This window comes from Rutidosis leptorrhynchoides, chromosome 11 (assembly GCF_046630445.1).
Source record: "Rutidosis leptorrhynchoides isolate AG116_Rl617_1_P2 chromosome 11, CSIRO_AGI_Rlap_v1, whole genome shotgun sequence".
Taxonomy (NCBI): domain Eukaryota; kingdom Viridiplantae; phylum Streptophyta; class Magnoliopsida; order Asterales; family Asteraceae; genus Rutidosis; species Rutidosis leptorrhynchoides.
In genome coordinates, this window is record NC_092343.1 from 179423295 (window position 1) to 179437206 (window position 13912).

The 13912-nt window shown below is 31.7% G+C and overlaps 1 long non-coding RNA gene across 4 annotated transcripts; it reads left to right on the forward strand.

Annotated features, from left to right (window-relative positions):
• The first annotated feature begins 5501 nt into the window (after nt 1-5501).
• LOC139877822 (uncharacterized) lies at nt 5502-10600 on the forward strand. Of its 4 annotated transcripts, XR_011768793.1 has the most exons (5): nt 5502-5546; nt 6451-6515; nt 6612-6735; nt 10081-10146; nt 10263-10600. It is a non-coding gene; the product is annotated as an uncharacterized lncRNA (long non-coding RNA). The 4 variants fall into 4 exon arrangements; XR_011768795.1 differs by lacking the exon at nt 6451-6515; XR_011768794.1 differs by lacking the exon at nt 5502-5546 and having other exon boundaries at nt 5712-6528.
• The last annotated feature ends 3312 nt before the right edge of the window (nt 10601-13912 follow it).

Here is a 13912-nt window from a genome sequence, read left to right on the forward strand (position 1 = left end):
ACCTCTACGCACATCAAGTAATAATAATAATTGTAATCATAATAATGATCATAATACCTATATTAATAATAATAGTAATAATATTAATAATACTCCTAATACTTAATGATAATACTTAGTAATAATAAAAATGATAATAATATTTAGTTATGATAATGGTGGTAACACTAATAATTAACTTTTCCCTAATAACAATGACTAATAATAATAATAATAATAATAATAATAATAATAATAATAATAATAATAAAAATACAACAACAACAACAACAATACCCAATTCCACTAAAGTGGAGTATGGGGGAGGTTAGATGTAGACAGTCCTTTCCTCTACCCTAAAGTAAAAGGGAAGTCATTCCTCCACCCACGGATACCTATCGGTCCCCAGGTAGAGGAAGTCGTCCCTCCCTATTCTGTAGAGCAGAGAGGCTGCTTCCTAGGGACCTCCGGCCAGAAAGAACCATGAATTCTGATATGTGCAGTAAAAATATACAAGTACAGTTGATAAAAAGAAACTTTACCATGAATAATGTATACTCCAATACGATATGTATAGGTAAAAAGAGCAGGTAACAATATAATGTAATATAACATAAAAGTAAAATAAGTAAGTGTCAAAAAAGCAAGTATAACAAGTCATGTAAGTACAATAAGTATACGTAAACATGTTGGTAAAAAGCATGTAGGTATAATATGCAGTATAAAGTAGATGGTATACAATGTAAGCTTAGACAAATAAGTATACTATGTTAGCATAAAAACATGTGATAAGAAACTTTATTATTTTATGAATAATAAAAATAATAAAAATAATAATAATAATAATAATAATAATAATAATAATAATAGAAATCAAATACTACCTTAAAGGGTTTTCAAAAAAAAAAACCTCAAACCGGGCTCGAACTCGAGACCTCTCGCTAACCCAAAACACACCCAAACCATTCCTCCAATTGAGTTTTTCTGTTTTATCTCGTAACCTAACTATATTTAACCCATTTCTTTTTCGTTTCGACCCAACAAACTAATTTGTATTCTTGGCCCAACCACACAATAGGAACACGGCCCAACAACACCCCAATCTAGTAGTCAATTAACCATGGCTAAATTAAATTGAACGATGGATTTTGGGTTTTAAAATGTCTGCTTGCTCGATCCCAGTAGCCACGGTTGCTATCCCTATCACTTTTCAAAGCGTCATCATCATTCTTTATAAAAAAACTCAATCGCCGACCCACTGTTCGGCCATGGAACTTATTTTGCTCCACTTGTATGATTAAAAGAAAACTTTGTATAATATATTCTTTATAACCAAATTGTCACCTTAAATTGTGAGTTCTTTTCATTATTTTAAATACTCTCGACCTCATCATCTTTTTCGCGTTTTACTCCTACTGAAACAGTAGGTTATTCAGTTTGGTCACTGAAACAGAAACGTTATCATAGCAGTAGCGGTTTAGCCGCAAATCAGATCAATGGAGGTGGTTTTTGGTTTTCGCATAATAAATGTAATAACAACAGTGTCATCATCACTTTCATATGGGTTTCGATGGTTTATTATGGTGGTGGGTTGTCGAGGATTGCAACCGTAAAGGAAAAAAGAGAGGAAGCAAGGAAAGTGACGGTTTGCTTGATTTGAACAAAAAAAAATGAATCAATGTGCAGTAGTGGGTTCGATAGGTGGTTGATGGATTGAGTAAAGAGGTGAAGTGGGTTATTGATTGTGGTGATCTAGTGGAAATATGGTGGAGGTGAACGATTGCTCGAAGATGGTTCATGGTAAATTAAAAAGTAGAAATGGTTTGCGAGTTCTTGGGTTGTAAACAACAATGGAAATAGAAGGTATAAACAATCAGCGATTTTTAATGGTGGTGTTTGTGGTGGCCTTGAACAAATTTAGGAGAGAGAGTAGAGTGAGAGTGGCGGTGTTCGTTCAGGAAGAGAAAACAGTAGGCTGCAGTAGGATCGAGTTGCAGGTACGTGATCATTGGTGATGATGATGGTTGTCGTTGAAGAACCGCATCAATGGGTTTGAGTTTGGAGTTCTTGATGGAAACTGAAAACAAGACTCACGATAGTTTGTAAGTGTTGATGTATGGTTTGGATCGAAAAAAATGAAACGGATAGAAGAAGTTAAGAAAGTGGTGGCGTGTGTTGTTTGTGGTGTTTCATAACGATGATCGAAACAGAAAACATTGTAGGTAACTTCAATGGTTTGTCAATGGTGATGATTCAAATGGGTTTGTGGTTGTAAGGTATTCTCGGACAGATGACAGGGAGCAGTAGCGGCTCAAGGTGCTTGATGATCGATTATGGAGGTGATTAAAGGTGGGTTGTGAGTTTCACCAAGGGAAAAAAAATATGGTTGTTTGGGTTTGAGCTAATCTGAATGGGAAAATATGAACGCGCAGTTGCCTTTTGGCTTTTGAGTTTCAATCAGATAAAATAATGAAAACAAAAAATAGGAGGTGGGGTGTAATCAAATAACATACAACATGTATATATTTTATAATATATTCAGTGGGTAAGGAAAGACAAAAAGAAACAGTAATATAAATAATATAATAATAATAATAATTAACCTTCAATGAAAATTAAAACGTGCATGAATAGTTCAGCAGCCGTGAATCTTGTAATCTTATACCGACATTTTATCCCGAATGGTTATATCGTGTTCATTGCTAAACAACTAACGTATAAAAGTGTTTCTAAAAATCCCAAATTTTTAAATTAAGTTCATTTAATTATTTCAGTCATTAACTGTTTGGAACCTGATCAAAAAGGTTTGGTAATTATTTATTTTCTGTTCCAAATAATATGTACGGAGTACTAAAATCTAAACTAAAAAGGTAAAAATATTTTTAACAAACCTAAAATCTTTGTAATCGATTTACAGTGCTACTATTATTTTAATCCTTCAGATAAATGTATTAGATCTATATGAACACTAACGAGATGTCAACCGAGTGTTACTGACGATTACTAATTAGGTCCGAAATCACAAAATATATAATTAATATAGTTTATTTATATATAGATATGTTTTAAATAATAATTTCACATAATTACTTTTATTAACATCAACATATAATATTTCAAATTATATTTCTAGTTATTATCTATATATATATATATATATATATATATATATATATATATATATATATATATATATATATTCACATATCTATTTACAATTAATTGTTCGTGAATCGTCGAAAATGGTCGAAGGTTAAATGAATGTACGAAAATGGTTCAAAAATTTTGAGACGCAACATAACGGACTTTGCTTATCATGTCAGAATTATGAAATCGTATCGTGAGTTTGGTTCAAAATTAGTCGAAATTTTCCGGGTCATGACAGTTGTGTCCACTTTATGGTGGATATGGAGACTACGTAACGATACTCTCTTTGGTTCCAATACAATCAAGAGATGCTCTATTTTAGATTATATTCGTTTTTCTTCTTATTCCTGGTTAAAATCTAGAAGTAAATTTGCTCCTAGCTGGAACACTTGGATTACTCATCCTTTGTAATTGTTGTTGTTCATGTCTAGCTTCTGGCTAGTCTTTTCTTAATAAAATTTTTTTGCTGTTAAAAAAAAAAATTGTAATTATCGTTTCATACATATCGGCCAATTCAACTATCGCTCTCTTGAATATTATTTGACCATTTTACAAAAAAATTGTCTTAGATTTATGTAATAATCAATTATATTTTAACGCCCAAAATTGTAAATGTATTCAAAAATATCCTTAGAAAGACGTTAAGAGATAAATTACAAAGATTTTTGGAACCATAGGTTCCAATTGCAGACTACATGACCCTGAGACAACGAAAAAAATACGATCAAATTACATAAAAAAATGCTACATCTATTAAATAACTACTCATTAAAAACAATGTCGTTTCGAAAATGCCATAAAACTCAAAAAAGAGTAGCCACGACTATGATGATTCGATCCTTGTGAGTCGAAAAAGCTTGGTAACCCTCCAATCAAACACTGAAATCCTCTCATGAACCGAAGACATGCAATCCATAATCAAGCCATAAACGAACCTTACTCCATAAATCCACCGCCAAAGAACAACTAAAAACCAAGCAACTTTGCAGCTTGATCACTTGATTACAAACCAGGTATACGATGGAGTTAAGCTCCAAACCTTTGGTAGAAAGATTTCAACGCAACGCTACAACATTTAACTCAAAATTCCACAAAAAAATTGTTTACTTTCCACGGTATATATTTCTACGAAACTGTTGCAACTGGAGCTGAAGACAACTTCTCATCAGTGTAGTTCGCCGTTGACTTCCTCAAGAAAACACCCTCTGAATTCAGCGTGTATGTCCATTTATTCGGGTGATATGTAAGTTGTACGTTATTAGTTTCGTTGTAAAGGGAAGACACAAGTTGAATTTTGCTACCAAATTATCTATAATAAAAAAATGAATAGATATACGAAATGAGGGTTTAGGACATTATGAACACTAGTTTTCGTTTCTCCTGATTGATATCTATACTATCTAATAAATCTCTAAAATGATAATATCATAAATAAGGATTATTCAAGCTTTAAAAAACTTCAAAACTAAAAAGAAAATTTCTAAGCTCACATGATGATGTCATTAAAATAATTAATTGTATTTAATAAAAATATTAATATGTTAATTGTATAATATATTAAATATTATATACAATTTCTAAACAAACTTTATTATTATTATTATTATTATTATTATTATTATTATTATTATTATTATTATTATTATTATTATTATTATTATTATTATTATTATTATTATTATTATTATTATTATTATTAGTATTTGTATTAGTATTAGTATTAGTATTAGTATTAGTATTAGTATTAGTATTAGTATTATAATTATAATTAATTATTATTATATTAATGTATTATATTAATGTTCAAAGTATTCTTTTTACGGTATTAATTATGTTACATATGTACGCGAAAATACATGTCTCTATATGTTTATAAAAACAACAAGTTTCTTAGTCGGAATCAATGGTTCTTCGGGTCATTAAACTAATTAAACTAAAATTTAGCAGTTACATTCACTTAGTACTTAAAACATATCATTAAACTGTTTCGTTTAAACCAATTCTTAATTTCACGTATCATTACACTAGATAAATAAAAATAAAATCATCATATATCTACTAATATATTAATAACAGAAAATATCTCTTAAATGTTACTATCATTTTTATCATAATTTTAATTTTATAAAATAGAATTTTTTTTTCTTTTTTCTTTATTATTTTTTTATTATTATTATTATTTTTTTTTTAAACTGTGCGGGTTGTCCACGAACACGTAAAGAAAAATAAGCAGAAAACTTCTGTTCGCTCAGCAGCTGTTGTATTTCACACGAATTCCTCAAATGAAACCCTAACAAAATTGCACTCAATCAATCATCTCTATGCGGATGACGTAATCTTTACACATTCGAAGCTTCTAGAACCCGTTGATTCCGTCGTTGACGGTGACGTTGATCCTCGCCTCATCATACCATCTTCAGGTATGTATATTATTATAGTACGGAGTATATATTTCATTTTTAATACATATTTGACTTATCTGTATTCTATTTGAATTATATTATTATATACTTGTACCGATTTAAAATTAAAGCCTTAAATTTAGTTTTTGTGATTCTATTAACAAATGAGGTTAGTAGTCATAGAGTATTGTAGACTTGTAGTAATGTATCAAATTAGGTTAAACTATAAGTCTGTAACCGTCTGAGCTCATTGACAACCTTTTCATAATTTTCTTGCATTTATCTTATATAAACATATAAGTCTGCACCAAATTTATTGAAAATACATAAAATAATATTACTAAAAATGATTTCGTCTTCAACCCGGTTGCAACATGGTGGATCCGCCCATCCATGTTATATTGTTGTTGATGCAAATGGATCCTTCTTATGGCCAATGGCGAGTCTACTCTTTGGCCCGTGGGATCACGGACACCACTAGATTGAAAATTTTGTGTAGAAAATACCCTTTAAATTGTATAGGACACCATTAGATTTAACTACAGGATCCTATATATTTTTTGAATTTACAGTTGTTCTTTTAAACTATATAGAATACCACTAAATTTAACTAGTCGGACCCCATTGATATTTCGAATTTGTAGGTTTTTTTGAAGGTAAACAACCATTAATATACCATTAAAATATAATTAGTAGTTGGAAAAAAATTGGGACCCCGTTGAGTTTTGATTCTGGAATTGCCACTGTTTATGGTGTGTAAGATTCATCCTCTATTTGCAAGTTATGTATTTTTTATACTTTGAATCAAAATGTTATATACATATAATTGTCTCTTATAATTTAGATGTTATCACTGGAATCAGATGCCAACTTCTTTACTTTTCACCCTTTTTTGTGTGGTTTTTTGAATTTGAAGCTGTAGAGTTCTACCATTAACCATCGCATAAGTTCATTTTTGTTAGCCAGAATCGATGATCTAACATAAAGGTAGCAAAACTGGGTGAGTTCAACGGGTTCGGTAATGAGTGAAAATGGGTAATTTTTTATTACGGCTTGTGTGACCTATATAAGCTTTCATTTCAGAGATGCACGGATTTTCTAGTACGAATATGATTAGCGGATCAAGTGATGGACCCTTTGAAGAAACATGTTAGTGTCTGAATATTTACAGGGAAGGACTGCAATAGAAAATCCAAGCTCTTTACAGGTGAATACGCACTACTTGTCTTTCTAGCCTTTTATCAATATTGTTTTCATTTTTATACCTTTAAATAGTATAAACAAGATGCGGGGTTAGGCCCAGTTCGTTGGGCCACAAACTCAAATGGAAGGAAACATAGAAAATGTCGTACAAAAAAAAAAAAAAAAAAAAAAAAAAAGTAGCCTAAGTTAAAAACAAACTTTGTGAATGGTAATTGAGCCAATAGGGAGGCTCATCCCACTCTTGTCCGTAGTATATATGATAATTTGGTTATTCTAAAGTAGAGGCGAAAATATTGACGCATCTATATTTAAGTAGGTTGTTGTTGGTAGAACGTCATCTTCATAGTAAAACACTTCATAATAGTTATCTAAAGTTTTGGTCGAATACATCAAATCTCATACCCCTCTATCCTTTATTTATTGTCTGCTAATCCTCTTAGGATGTCCCAAATTAATTGTTCATTCCATAAACAGATAAAAATAATGATATAAAGTTCTTTTATGCCGTTCATGTATGCATGTAAGACAAAAAGATACGTAAATAGTAAGGGGTAAACCCGTAAACCTGACAAAAAGGACAATGTCATAATGTAAGAAAGTCTACAAGAAATCATTAAAATATATTTGTGTGGTGAACTCAACATGTGGTTTACTATATCGAAATGTTTGTCGTTTTTAAGCTATTAACTAAAACCATCTCTAGTACTATTCTATTAGCAATTGAATGGCAGAGGAATTGTGTATTAACTAAAATACTCTACATAACGAAGTTCTAAAACTATCGCTATTGAAAACTAACTGAACATTTTCTACACTACATTAACAAAGATATGACCCAACACTAGTACTAATTATAATGCAACTAAGTAATATCACACATTAGATTTTGTCAATCATTTATAGAGAACTAGTACGAAACACAAACACAAAAACAAACATGAACTCAAACACAAACACAAATTTAAATACACGCAAATTCAAACAGAAACACATACAAAAAGAAACACAAAACTGCGACAAAATAGCCTCAGCTACTAAATTATTCTTAAATTCCTTCTTCACTCGGAACATCAGACCCGACACCCAACAATGCTAGACTTTCTTGGTATTTGTCTATATAAATCGAGTATTCCATGATAAACTCTCCTCGTTGATCATCATAATAGCACGTTTTATTGTTATGTTTTGTCACAGTTCCATATGTGGACCCCATGATTAGCATCCTATCATCTCTGAATCCCAAAATTCGCCCCAAATCTTTATCATAATATTCGTTATATATCAACATCCAAGAGTCTGGATTATTATATTCCGTCATAACCCACATTATATACTTACTTTCACCCCTTGACTCCCACATCCAACGAGTAGATTGAATCACAACTAAATGTTTTTTAATTAGTGCAAGTTCTAAATACGACCATGGGGGTAAATTACCTAATGTTTTCGGCAAATGAATTTCGGCGAACTGATCAGTACGCACATCAAATTTAACGATCACACAATTTGGTCCCTTTGTTGTTGCCGAACAAGCGATCCAGTGCATACATCCATTTAAGAACACCATCGACACGTTGAAAAATATGAAACGTAAATTAAGAGGAAATACGATTTTCTTCCATATGGCAGTTTTAACGCTATAAACTGCAACCTGTGATTATTACCCGAGCGATTAATAAGCCATTGAAATCATTACTATAAATTTCATTGGTAGTATTTAAAATAAGAATTTTGCTAATGACAGCTCTTAAGGCTGTCGTTAACGTGTATATATCTGATGTACAATTCAGTAATTGTGTTGTACAATTTAGCAAAATAATTGGGTATATAGAAAAATTATACATGTTGTGCAATCCTTACCTGACGTCTTGGGAAACAGCGATGATTATATACGAATCTGACAATCTTATAATCATCAGTCATCTTGTCGTACCCAAATCCAAAACGTAATTTATACTTTACCGAATCACTTAAACGGATCTTGGGAGGAAAAATGGTTAGTTGTTTCTTAATAGATGGATTCCAAAGGATGATTTTTTCTTCACTGAAAGCACATTTTTTATGAATAAGGCAGATAACACCATTGATACACCCAATTATCCTTAAATAGTTATGCTTGCAAGGGCTGCAACTAAACGGAAATTCGTTAGGAGCGTCTGTATCGACGATCAAACATAATTCATCATGATGCACACTAAACATTTCCTTGTTGTGCATCAAGTCAAAGCGATGCATAAATTTGCGCGAGTTCAGTTTGTTGAATTTGTTTTGATGCGTGAATTGGAATTCAGTAGAAGAGATCAATGCTAACCAAGATTTGCACACCGTTCGACAACGAAGTAGCGTTTTCGATGGTAGTCTTGATAGGATCTCTGAGAGCAGTTCATTTGGGAGATTATTTCCCATTTTTGGATCGAAAATACAGAATTTTAGAAAGGGAATTTTTAGTTGTGTTGAAAAATTGGTGTAGAAGATGAATGCAAAGATTTGTGAGGTTGTCTATACATAAGTAAAAGGTGTTGCTAGTTGTGTAGTGAATCTAGTTGATATCATCTATTATGTACAGAAGTTTACTCAAACACGCGAACAGAATCGAGTAAATGCAAGGTGAAATTAGCTAGTTGTTGAATAGGAGTTACTGACTAATGATCAAAAATATGCCTTATTATAAATGAAAAGTAGAAATTTTTAAACTCATGACGTTTTTTTTGACAAAGATGTAAACTTGCATTGAATTCTTGCATAAGAATAGAATATTACTTTTATATAAAGAACACAGAATAGAAATTTTTAGTTATGGATGTATGTTAAAATGGTAAAAGGGATATAACAAAAATTTACTGTTTCTGGTATAGATGTTTAAATAATGGAACTAGATGAATTAAATTAAAATTATTATGAATCTCTAATGATTACTCTGGGTAAATAACAGTAATGTAATACCACATGTTTCACATTAGGTTAGGATTGTTTTATGAAGTTTAAGTTAACCGATTTTAATTAACGCACAAACAATGCTAAACTTAAATTCTATAATGATGATATGTAATGTTTAAAATTCAACTGCAGACCTTCCTAATTGATTTTTATTATCTGCGTGTGCTTAGGACTGTAAAATTAATTGAGTGTGTTTTACTCAACTTGGGACTCTGCAATTTGCTTGGCTTTGAAGATTTAGCATGCATTTTATTTTGATTAATATGGTGTAAATATTTTTGGCATTTTGAGTCAATTGTTTTTAGTCTATTATGTTAATTGCTGATATGGGTCAAACTAAGGATATAGATACAACTAGGTGCGACATGCGGGCACCAAAGCAACAAACTTTTAAATTTGTTTAATGTTGCAGAGTGGAACCCATTTGGGTGCTTCAATATCATCTGCAAGCTAGGGACTTATTACAGAAGGTTTCAAGGTCTGTTCGAAAATTGTTATGGAATCGTCTTGTTTTAGTTGGTATATTATTATTTGATAGTGCTCATATCCATGTATTGTTGTTTCATAATGAATTTGATTTTACCTATTTATTAGGTGGTGGCAGCTGGTGCAAACCGTGTTCTTATTACCAGAGGCATTGAGAAGACAACTATTCGTGGCTGAGATCAAGTTGACCTCAAAAGAGGTACTTTATAGCCTCGTGTTTGAAATCATGTGTAAGTTGGCTTGACTAGTAATGGTTAGTTCAGGGATTCAAGTTGTGTAGTCAGGTTATAATCTTCATTCGGGTTACTATTATCGTTTGGTTTTTTTGTGGCAGTTTAGTTGGGGTTAATTTGGAATCTAGGAGTTACATCTTGTGTAAATTGATTCGGCTTTGAGGTCCTGTACCTAAAGTTTATACCTATTGAAATGCATAAATAAATTGTATATTAAAAGTATAGACAGCAGCAGTATTGTCTCGTTTAGACTATAACGATATTTCCAAATCACCTACAAGGCATCCGCACTAATGACTTGCAGTCAATCTTTCGCAACTTGGGAAGCTCGCAAATCTTCCGACCAATGAATCCGTTCATGATAAGGTCATTGAAAGCAATAAATAATGAAATCCTTCTTCAACAAGCTGCAATGGAGAGAGAAATGTGTGAGAGAGGAGAGAGAAACCCAGAGAGAGAAAGGGAGAAATTCCAATGGAGAGAAGTGAGGGAACAAAAAACGCGCACGAGTGAGAATCGAGAGTCTTATAACGGTAACTATAGGTCGAACAATTCGCGTCAATCTGGAACCCATCTGAAATCGTTCATGTTTTTCAATTTTTCGGACGAGTGGAATGTGGTGGAGCTATGGAGGATGTTCAAGCAATACGGAATGGTCAGAGATGTGTTCATACCAAAGAAAAGACTAAGAACAGGGATGAAGTTTGCATTTGTTCGATTCAGTGAAGTAGGGGATGAAGCACTATTACTCAGCAAGCTAAGAGAGATCAAGATTGATGGCCAATCCCTAAGAATCTTCAAAGCTAGAGAGAGGGGCACTAACACAAACAAAGAAGAACACAAACCTGAAACAAAAGTCAATCCACCAAAACAGTTTGTGCCCCCTAACTCGTTTCGAGATGAAAGGAATTATAGTGAGGTTGTTGGGAGAAAAGTTTATGGTAGCGAAGTACCAGACCTGCGTAATATCATTCTGAACAAAAACAAAAACCAGGGTGAAAAAGAAACCAGGGTGCCCAACCTGAATGAACGTACAGTGATAATCCCTGAAGAGGATACCAACATGCAGACCATGAAAAGGGCACTTGTTGGAGAGGTCAAAAAACCAGAAATTCTAGAGAATCTATAGTCCATTTGTGTGGCAGAAGGGCTAACTAACTTTGAAATCAAATATCTGGGGGGGGGGGGGGGGAGGGGGGGGGGAGGGGGATGATGGTGATGTTTGATGATGAATGTGACGACTCCGGCAAAACACTTAACGGCTCCGTTACTTGGTCCCACAGCTTGATCGAAACTCTATATGAATTTAATAAAACAACCTTGCATTCTTTATTTAAAAATGATTTCCTATAAAGGAAATCTACTAAAATGTATAAGTTTAGAAAAACTATACAATAATACTTTAACCAAAAGTTGACCAAAATAAAGTCAACAAACAACCACTTTTTAATGTAACAAAATAGAATGCAAGTTAATGTTTAACAAAAGCTGCCATCATAAATATGCAGACTCTCTAAGCACAGCGGAAGCAATCAATCATGAACCTGAGAATAAAACATGCGAGTAACTGTCAACAAAAATGTTGAGTGAATTATAGGTTTAATATTGCAAACATTATTTAATTTAAACAATAAAAATTTATGTTTGAAAACATAAAACACCTTTTTAAACCACCAAATTATATGCTAGAAAACATATAATAAAACATTATTCCATTTTCCGTGAGCCACCTGGTAACCACTTAACCCTTTATTTACCCTTGCCAAACACAATAAATAATATACACCGAACAAGTGTATCTACAACAAAATACGAAGTACTAAACATTCCGATTATAAATTGCTAGCGCGACTAGCTCGAAATGGGGTTGTCAAACCCGATAGATCTATCCATAGGATTCGCGTTCACCAGTAGAAACCAGTGATTACAGTTACCAGACTAGGGAATATTTTTGTTCAACTCACAATGAATAATTTAAACCAACTTCCACATGTGTCCAAAATATAAAATAAATTGCATGTATTCTCATCCCAAAAGATTTAAAATAGGAAAAAAAGGGACTATAACTCACCTTAATAGCAACCGAAGTAACCACACAATTATGCGAACAGCAAATGAAGTAAAGTGATCATGAATGATCACAACGCCGACCTATAAATAAAGCAGGTCGATATAAATAACTAACTTAGGTCAAGTCTTAGTATGATAGCTATTGTACATGTTGCAAGTAGACATAGAACAATACTCGGCATGCATCGGTTTGATCGGAACAGCGTATGGACACACACTTTCTATTTTTAGAAAGTTTCTATTTTTAGCAGGTTTCCATTTTTGGAAAGTTTCTATTTAAGGAAAGTTTCTATTTTTGGAAAGTTTCTATTTTTGGAAAGTTTCCAAATTTAGAAAGTTGCTATTTTTAGAAAGTTTTAAGTTAGAAAAGTTTCCTTAATTAGAAAGTCAACAAAAGTCAACTGAAAGTCAAAGTCAACCGAAAGTCAACTCAAAAGTCAACCTTGGTCAAACATAGTCAACGTTAATTTTAAAAGTGTAAGTTATAATAATAATGTAAGTTATAACGTTTATTAAAGTTAAATATGTCTAATTATGTCATAACATAAGTTTAATTAAATTAAAATGAATTATTAAAGTTAATATAAGTTTAAATGATATAATTAATATAACATAAGTATTTAATTAATTAATTAAATATTAGTCATAATATATGTATTATTCATTAATAATAAATTTTAAATTATATCATAAGTATTATTAATTAATAATGAATTATTAATCATATCATAAGTTTCTAATTATAATCATTAAATCATAAGTATTTAATAATTAAATTATAATTAAATAATAACTAAGCCTTATAATAATTAAATAATTAATTAATCCTTATTATAAGTCTTATTATAATAATCTCATAATATAAGTTTAATACTTATCATAAGTATTTTCCATTAATAATGAAAGTATTATTAATCACAAGTTTAATTAAAATGTTAATTAAATCATAAGTATTAATTAAATGATATAATAAATATATATCATAAGTCTTAAATAATAATAATAATTACTTTTTATATCATAAGTAATTAAATGATAATGAAATCCATTATTTATATCATAGGTTTAATAATAAATCCCAAGTATTAAATCAAAAGTTCATCGGGTCGTATCCTGAGCCCCGGGTGTCGGTTTTCGGCGAGCCTTACAAATATCTTCTCCTAAGCAAACCACCCGACACTTTGGTACACTCAAGAACACACCATGAACAGCCCACAAGTCGTGATATACAGCCAATACACTACTTGGAACTTCAATTCAATCAAAAACATGTTTTAGACGTAACGGGTGATTCGTGGCTCGGATTGAGATGACCCGAACATGAAAGTTCGCCCCACCATCAGTCCTAACACACTAACACATCCTAAAGTCACCAAATATGGTCAGAAAGTCGGACCAAACCTGGTTCATACCAAAATCACATTTCAATCTTAACAAAATACCACTTTGCTCGTA